This window comes from Elephantulus edwardii, unplaced genomic scaffold, assembly GCF_000299155.1.
Source record: "Elephantulus edwardii isolate Elephantulus edwardi_28Jun2011 unplaced genomic scaffold, EleEdw1.0 scaffold00031, whole genome shotgun sequence".
NCBI classification, from domain to species: Eukaryota; Metazoa; Chordata; class Mammalia; order Macroscelidea; family Macroscelididae; genus Elephantulus; species Elephantulus edwardii.
In genome coordinates, this window is record NW_006399781.1 from 11,796,429 (window position 1) to 11,806,220 (window position 9,792).

Below are 9,792 nucleotides of genomic sequence, written 5' to 3' on the forward strand. Positions count from 1 at the left end.
GTATCGTATCCACAAGACCTGCCCCACTGATCCCTTAGATCAACCCTAAGCACAAGAGACAGGAGAAGAATGAAAAAATCTTTGTTGGTTACTCTTCCACAATGTACTCTGTGTTCTCAGGCTCTCTTGTTGATGGAATTTATCAGCATTCAGCTCTTTTAATGCCATTCTGTTCACACATAAAATATAGTTCCTAGTGCTCTTCTCAACTCATTGCCATCAAGTCAGATCAATGCATAAATGGCCCTCCAGTGGCTTTTCAGAGGCTATAAATCATCTAGGAGGAGATTGTCCATCTTTTTGCTGCAGAGCAGCTGGTGGATTCAAACTGCCTCCAGTTGAGTTAGCAGTCCGATTCTTTATCCACTAGGCCACCAGAGCTCCCTAGCACTTCTTCCCAACTGAACAGTACTCACTGATACTTACCTTATTCCAGGCACATAAGTGTGTTAATTTATTTGATACTCTAAAAATCTTTTTTCTAAAACTTGTGGTAAATATGTTTGTAGCAAAACATTTGCTATAATAGCATCCTTCACACGCTATCATCTTGTTGCTATTCAGTGCCACTGAGTTGAGTATGACTAATAGCAACTTTATGAACACATGTGAACCCTGTCCTATCCTGTGCCATCCTCATCGTCTCTGACATACTAGAGCCCTGTAGCAGCAGTGACTTTCAATCCATCCGGTGGAGAGTTGACTCTCTCACTGGCCCTCCTCTTTTCTAAGCATGGTGCCCTTTCCTAAGGAACAGCCCTTCCTAACAACATCCCTACAGTATGAGAGACGAAGCTTCGACATCCTTGCCTCCAAAACGCCCTCTGTACGTTCTCCAAGACATTCCTATCTCTTCACTTGGCAGTCCATAGGATATTCAGTAATCTTCTCCAACACCACAACTCAACAAAATATTTGTCATAAGAGCATTCTTCTCATGTTATAATAGTATAAATTATAAAAAGGATAATTGTTTTCAATTACTATTGAATTTAGTCTCATTGATAATATTAATCACACTCCAGCAATCAAAACCTAAATTCAACCAACCCCAGTGCTGTGGCATTGATTCCTGCTCCTAGCAGCCCTGTCACAACAGCACTGCTGTTATTGTTTCTTTCATAGATGAATAAACTAAGACTTAGAGAGGTTAAATAATTGTCCATGGTGATAAAGCCAAGCAGCCCGCTTCCATAATAACAAGGCTGTATTATCCTGTAGTTGAAGGCAAAGATTATGTTCTTGTATGATCATACCCCTTGGTACGCCATTGTGTTCTCAATATTGATATGTCATAAATTAATAACAACTGCCCCCCCCTTTACTGACAGCTTAGCATGTACCGAGTTGTACTCTGAGCTCTTGGCTAATGTTATGTCATTAAATCCACATCACAGCTCTACTCTCCCATTGCCGTGAAGTCGATTCTGACTAGTGGTGACCTCATGTGTTTCCCTGTGGAACATGAATCTCCATAGTTTCCAATGACTGTGAACCTTGTGGAAATAAATCACCAGACCTTTCCACTGAGGTGCCAGGGGTGAAGTTTAAGGGCTAACCTTTCAGTTAGCCTACCAAAAATTATTTGTACCACTAGATCGCGTTGCCCACATTTTACAGATGAGAGAACAAAACGTAGCAAAGTTCAACCTCCAGTTAGGTAAAATTGTGAACAGCAGCATCAGTTTTTGGACTGTAAGGCTCCCGGTAAACCAGGCTGCTCCAAAGCTCTGCATACCATCCACCAACCCCATCCTGGCTCCACTTACCCTTACCTTCCTGCCAGAATCCTTCCTCCTACTGCCTCAGTCTCCATTAGAATCTGTGTCCTGGAGGTTTGGTTTATTGCTTAATCCACCAAATTATTTGGCCAGCTATTGCATAACCACAACACAGAAAGAGAAAATTCCCCACATTACCTGCCCCAGCCCTGAGATTTGCACCCTCTCCATGTTGAATGTACCGTGGAATGCTGAAAGAACAAACAAAGCTGTCTTGGAGCAAGTACAATCACGTTGCCCCTTAAAGCACACTCCACTCAACACACAGCCACTGAGTTAGAAAACAGCCATAACTGACTCTCCAGAAGGTCTCCAAAGCTGTAAACCACACAGGAGGAGAGTGGCCATCTTTCTACTGTGGAGATACTGGTAGGTTTGAAGTGTCAGAGAAGCAAGACATTTGGGTTATCAGTGCAACTCCCTACAGACTACACTCCTTGTACTGCACTATTTAGAGGCAAAGAGGGTGAAATTTCACCCCATCTACTAAGGGCATTTTATCAGGAGGCATCAATCCTTGGAAAAAGACATCATAGTTGGAAAAGTAGAAGGTCAGTGAAAGAGAGAAAAGACCTTTAAAAGATCAGTAGACACAGTGCCTGCAACTCTGGACTTGAATGTGGTGGGGACTGTGAGGATGGCATAGGGTAGTACAAGGTTCCGATCTGTCATTCATAGGGTTGTTACGAGTTATAGATGACTTGATGGCACCGAAGATCTGCAATAATATTCTAGCAAGAACATCAGGAGCAAAGACTGTCCCTAAGTGTTTTCAAAAGATCAGACTTTAAAAAGTACTAAAGAAATGCTTCTGGATCAGGGTCTTGTAAGATTCAGGACATTAAGTCTTCCATGTGCTTCAGCTTTATGTCATTTCCCCATCAATATTCTAGAAGTTGAGTCAAGAATGGCCTATCTGTTGGCTTTATTATTAAATATTTTGAGGGTCTATATAAGTTGCTAGAAACAAAGAGAAATAGTGCTGTTTTGTAAATGACACACGATGTACAAACACCTATATGTGCTTAATTAAGTTCATATCATATTGATATAGATATATCTGATTTAACTCACAATCGCAAGACAGTTCTAAGAAGTAGTGAAGAAATGCTTCCAGCTCAGAGTCTTGTAGGAGTCAAGGAATTAAGTCTTCTATATTTTTCAGCCTTTAAATGTAGGTTAAATGGTCCTACAAGTAACCATTTTTTAGAACCAATCTTGCCTATTGAGGAAGATGGTGAGGTGATCTGTGATAATGACATAAAGCATCTGAGGGAAGTTCTGACCTCTAACTTCACAAGGGAGAAAGCAAATCAACAACATCAAGGGCGATTCTTACGAAGCTGAGTTTAGCCATCCTCCTCTTCAACAATTTTCTCAATTTTGACACCAGCTTCCCCTCCCATGCTGCTTTCTACCTCTGCTTTGTTTGATAATTCAGTGCAAGTTATGAGTTAACAATTTAAAATTCAAGATCAAAAATGACTCGAGGTATCAGGATAGTATCTTCTCAGCCGTATCCAAAAGGAAGCTTCTCTCTGGGCCTCATCCTCTAAGTCCCTTAGGCCTCCAGAGTCACCTGGAATAGAATCCCTGATGTTGCTTGGGCAACTGTTAAGAAGCCCTTTCGTTCTGCTGATACACCCTCAGCCAGGAAGCCTTTAGCTAAAGATGCTTAGCTCTCTCACTTTCTGGCCAAAGTAGCCATCTGTTTCCAGTCTCCTGGCTGTGCTGTCTCTGCTGTTGCTCCTAACAGTCATCAGTGCTACAGCACTCTGTCTCTGAGGTTTAGGAAGTTCCCAGTGAAGGGACCTTGCGTCCACAGGACACACTCTATTCCTATCTCTTCTTCTTGTGGTAGTTCTCCCTTTCCACTTCTGGGATGGCTCATTTTAAGCTTAGCAGGGTAACAAAATGGACCACAAGGGTCCATGTACCTTATTTGTATCACTAGTGGATTATCCCATCTTCTCGGTGGGTCATAAGCACTTATTTGGACAATCCCACCCAATCATTTTGGTCGGCATTATAAAATAAGGCTATGTGAAAGGCTATGTGCAAAAATCTATTTCAAGACCAAGTAACCTGGGATGCAAACTGAAGGAACTGTGGGAAGATAGGTCAGAAGAAGGGGGTTGGATAAAGCATGGTTGTTTCTAAATATCAAAAGCTCAGTGCAGAAAAAAAGCCATGATTTAGTCTGAGTAGTTCCTAGGCGCAAAATAGATGTCTACTGGTGATGATAGAAGGCAGGCAGGTGGTGTCTCAATGTGAGGAGGAAATGTCCCTGTAATTAGAACTACTCAACCAAGGTATAATGCCCAAGGTGAAGAAATAGAATCAAAGACTAAAAAGTTTACTTTTGTGAACTTCTGAAGTTTAAATTTGCTCAGATATGCAATAAAAATAATTGATAAATACTTTCTGTTGTTGTTAGGGTCCTGCTCCTTGAGCTGAGTATAACCCATAATGATCCTATGAACAACAGCAGATCTGAACTCTATCCTGTATTGTGCCTTACTCATGATTTCTGACATACTTGAGCCCAACTGCAGTCACTATGTCAATCCATCTGATTCTTTCTCTCTTTTACTGACCTTCCACCTTTCCAAGCATGATGTCCCTTTCCAAGAATAGCCTCTCTTAACAAGTCCAAGGTATTTAAAACAAAGCTTTGTCATCTTTTCCTTCAAGGAACATGCTGGATGCACTTTCTTTAAGACATTCCTATTTGTTCTTTTGGCAGTCCATGGGATATTCAATTACTCTTCTCCAAAATCTTAACTCAAACACATGGATTCTTCTGTCAACATTTTTCATTGCCCAGCTTTCAGATATATAGTAAGTGATGGAAAAGACCATGGTCTGAATCAAGTGTACCTTACTCTTCAAATTAACATCATGACTCCTCAGGAATTTGGAGAGCTCACTGACAACAGATTTGTCCAATGTGATACATTTCCTGGTCTCCTGACTGCTGGTACCAACGGTATTGATTGTGAAGCCAAGTAAGATTAACTTGTTGACAATTTCAATCTTTTCTCCATATATCATGATGTTGCCTACTGGTCCAGTGGTGATAATTTTTGTTTTATCAATGTTGATGAGATATAATCCATATTGAAGACTGTATAGTCTTTGATCTTCTACAGTAAGCAATTTGAGTGTTTCTCACTTTCAACAAGCAAGGTTATGTCATCTGCACAATGCAGCTTGTGGATGAGTCTTCCTCTGACCCTGATACTACATCCTTTTTCATAGAAACCACATTCTCAAATGATTTTCTCAGCATACAGATTGGATATGAAGAAAGGATACAACCTGGAATGGAGAAAGGATACAATCCTGGTGCACACCTTTCTGAATTTTAAACAATGCAGTGATTCACTGTTCTGTTTGGAAAATACCTTCTTGGTCTAGGTATAGGTTTCACATGAACACAATGAAGTGTTCTTGGATTCCCATTTTTCTCAATGTTAGCCATATTTGTTAAGATTATCACAGTGAAATATATTTGCATAGTCAATAAAGTATAAATAGACATTATTCTGGTACTCTTTGCTTTCAGCCAGGATCCATCTGACGTCTATCCCTGGTGCCCTGGCCTCTTCTAAATTCAGCTTGTACTTCTGGCAGTTTTCTGTCAATGTGCTATTCTAATTGTTTGGCTGGTCTTCAGAAATTTTTTTTTGCATGTAGCATTAATTATAATGTTGGATAAGTTCCATATTATGTTGAATTACCATCCTTGGGAATAGAAATAAATGTGGATCTTTTCCAGCCAGTCAGCCAGGCAGCTGTCCTCCAAATTTTCTGGCATAGATCGGTGAGTACGTCCAGGATTGCATCTGTTAGTTGACACATGTCAGTTGGTACCCTATTGATTCCTAGGGGCTTAATTTTTGCCCCCAGTGCAGCTTGAACTCTTTCCTTCATTATCATTGGTTCTTCTTGATCATATGATACTTCCTGAAATACTTCTGTGTTAACCAATTATTTTTGGTACAATGTCTCTGTGAATACACAGAGAGAATACTCTGTGAATACTCCATCTTCTTTTGATGCCTCCTGAATCATTCAAGACCACCTATAGCATGTCCCAGTATTACAACTTGAGGTTTCAATTTGCTTTTCAGTTCTTTCAGTTTGAGGAATGCTAAGACATTTCTTCCCTTTTTATTCTCCAATTCCAGTTCTCTGCACATTGCATTATAATACTTTGCTTTGTTTATTCAAGGTGCCGTAAGAAATCTTGTTTGGTTCTTTTACTTCAGCATCTCTTCCCTTTGTTTTTTAAAATACACTTTCTATTTTGTTTATGTTGATATGCATAATTCATAAGAAGTTGAGAAATAGACATATTACAATTTTTCACTGTTATTTTATAGCTCAGTTGTGTTATTTCATAAAAAGAGTATCTTTTACCATATCTGACACAAATTTCCTCATTGAATTGAGCTGCAGCTCAATAAACTTTTATTATTTTTTGTTATGTATTTTTAAAAAACCCTTGTTTAAAAAAACCCAAACAAACAAAAACTCTTGTTTCCCTATCACAAAAATTAGGTAACCACAACACCAACAGCAGCAGAGTCTGTGGAGTCCTGTCAATGGTAGAGTTCACTGGGTTTTCTCAGTGTCCCAAAGATTATAAAGGCCGGTAGGGAGCTCAGAGTGGGGGTAAGAAAAGAAAAATACTCAAAGCAAAATAAAAATCGATGATGACTTTGGAGAAGAGATGTCACATCCTCTTGTTGTTAGCTGCATTTCAGCAAAATAAAATACAGTCTGACTTGAGCAAACCCTTCGTACCAACTCTAGCACATTAACTGTACCCTATTAGCAGCAATCAGTGCATTGGGCTCCCCATCTGGCAGTGTCCTCCAGCACGCAGCACTAACAAATTTATTTGTATCATGTTCTTTTGGGTCTTTGTCCAGAATACTTTTGACTGTGTCAAACTGAAAAGTTAATAATGTCTTAGAAAGTCCTTATAGTACAGGTACCGAGAGAGCTGTTCTCATTTCCACAAGCTATATAATCTCCATTGGAAGACAAAGTTGTGTTTTGGGTTTTTTGTTTGTTTGTTTGTTTGTTTGTTTTTTATTGATATGACCCTTGAAGGAACCTTTAGTGCAACACACTACAAACTAGTTCAAATTCATCACTGTTCAGTAATAACCTGATGGAGAGTCCTTTTAACAAACTCAGAGGGTCTAGGGAGGAAGACCCTCAATCAGATGGATTTATACAGTGACTACAGCAATGGGCTCAAGTAGGTCAGAGATGATAATGATCGCACAGGACAGGGTCAGGTGTGTTGTTCATAGAGTCGCTGTGAGTTGTACTCAACTTCACGGCATCTGACAACAATAAAGAGAGTACTTGTGTAAATAAGCCCTGGTAATTAAATGGTTATGCACTGGGCTTTTAACAGAATGATCAGTGGTTCAAATCCCCCAGCTGCTGTGCAGGAGAAAGCTGTATCACTCTGCTTTGTGAAGATTACAGCCTTGAAAACAGTAGTAGTTCTCTTCTGTCCTACAGGGTGGTGAGTAGTCAAAATTGCCCTGATGTCAATAGGTTTGGTTTTTGGGTTTTTGCTACCTATAGGCAGGAGTGGAAGGGGATGCTGGTGGAGTAGGGAGAAGGGTGGGTCAAGACACACATGCCAATGGTGGGGAGGAACACTGAATATATTGGTCACTTCTATAATTGGGGAAATGTTTTTCATCTACTCCTTTCTGTAAAATGCTTGTCTGTCAGATACTATTCTGAAAAATTAAGACAGACTAGGAAGAAGGATTGCCCATCCACTTTCTGAAAAACAGGCCTTCGAAAACCTTATATACAATAGAGCACACTTAGGCTAACAGAAATGAAAACTGAGGCTAAGACCTCAAATACAGAAACACAAAGGATAAACAGTTGTAAGCAGACACTAGTGATTGGAACCAGTCCTTGGAGAGGGACATCATGCTTGGAAGGGTGGAGGGATGAAGAAAGAGAGGGAGACCCTTGATGAGATGGATTGACTCAGTGACTGGGGTCATGGGAATAGGTGTGTCAGAGACAGTAAAGTTGGCAAAGGATAGAGCAGGGTTCAGGGTTGTTGGACACAGAGTTGCTATGAGTCACAAGTGACTCAATGGTACATAACAACAACAATAGCACAATTAAGCACTCGACTTCTAACTAAAACGGTAATAGTTTGATTCACTAGAGTCACCTTGGAAGAAAGGCATGAAGACCTGTTTCTGAAAGACCTACCCAAGAAAAACCTGTGAAGCCATTCTACTCTATACACAGGGGGTTTTCACAAGCCAAAATCAACCTGACGATGATTTTCTGGGAGAGAAGATGTCATTCTTAGCTGCTATCCTGTGTGCTTCATCCCATGAAGCACCACTCAGCACACTGTTGCTGCTCCTTGGAGAATTTTTTTTTATGTCCTCTTCTGGTCATTAAATCTTTAAGCCTGGATTCCTTGACCAACCAACAAGGCCCTGATTTTCTCAACACACTGCCATGCACAATAATAAGAACAAAAAAAAATAGTTTTGTTTTCATATCACACTGTGGATCTTGTAGAAAAATATACAGATGAATAATTAATCTATAAAGCAAATTAGTGAAAATATAAATATCTGCCTTATTTATATAAATGGCATGCAAAGCTATAACCAATTGGATAAAACAAAACTCAATATCCTTAATGAGTATTTGAAAGAAATGGCTATGAAAAGTTTTACATCTTGAAATTGGTGTGCACTCATATCACACATAAGCAAAGTCCGGCTGAAGATTATCCAAAAACTACTGGAAAAATACATTAACATAGAAATATCAGAAATACAAGCTGGATTTAGAAGAAGCCATGGCACTAGAGACGTTACCACCAATGTCAGATTGATCTTGGCAGAGAGCAGAGTACCAGAGCAATGTCTATCTGTGCTTCATTGACTATACAAAAGCATTTGTGCAATTCCCAACAAATTGTGGCTAACCTTGAGAAGAATGGGAATCCTAGAAGCCCTAATTGTGCTCAAACAAAACCTATACTTGGACCAGGAGGCAGTCATGAGAACAGAGAAAGAAACACTGCATGGTTCAATATTAGGAAAGGAGAGCATCAGGGATGCATCCTGTCTCTAACCTTTTCAATCTGTATTGAACAGGTCATTTGAGGGGTGGGACTTTATTGAGGAAGAATGTGGGATCAGGATTGGATTGCTTGCTGAAACTGAAGAGGACCTAAAGCATTTGCTGCAGAAGATCAAGAACTGTAGTATTCAATGTGTCTCGAAGCCTAATGTCAAGAAGACAGACAAAGATTCTCACCCCTGGGCCAATAGGCAGCACCATGATAGATGGAGAAGAGATTGAGATTGTTAATAGTTACAGCTTGCTCGGCTCTACAATCAACAATTTTATCATCAGCAGTCAGGAAATCAAAAGATGAATTACATTTGGCAAGTCTTCTGTCAGGGACCTCTCTACATGCTGAGAAGCAATGATGTCAATCTAGAGACTAAGGTGTGCCTTATCCAAAATTACATGCTATGTGTCAGAGAGCTGGACAATGACTGCGGATGACAGAAGAGTTAATGCCTTTGAGGTGTGGTACTGGAGAAGAGTGCTGAACATACCGTGGACTGCCAGAAAAACAAAGAGGTCTGTCTTGGGGAGGGTGAAACCAAGTTTCTCCTTGGAGGCAAGGATTTTGAAGTTCTGTCTCACATAATTTGGGCATGTGACCAGGAGGTACTTGGGGAAGTACCTCTTTTATTATTTATTATTATTATTATTATTATTAAATTTTATTCGTTTCAATGCACATTCACAGGAATTCCGGGCCTTCACCCCTTCATTGCCGCACCATTCTCTCCACTCTCCTCCCCAGTTCGCTCTTCCTGCCCGCCATCCGAATGTCTGTTTTAATTGTCCAATTGCCACAGTGCTTGTCAAAGTCAGTTCTGATTAATCTCCTTTGTCAGTGTGTCCTTTGCCA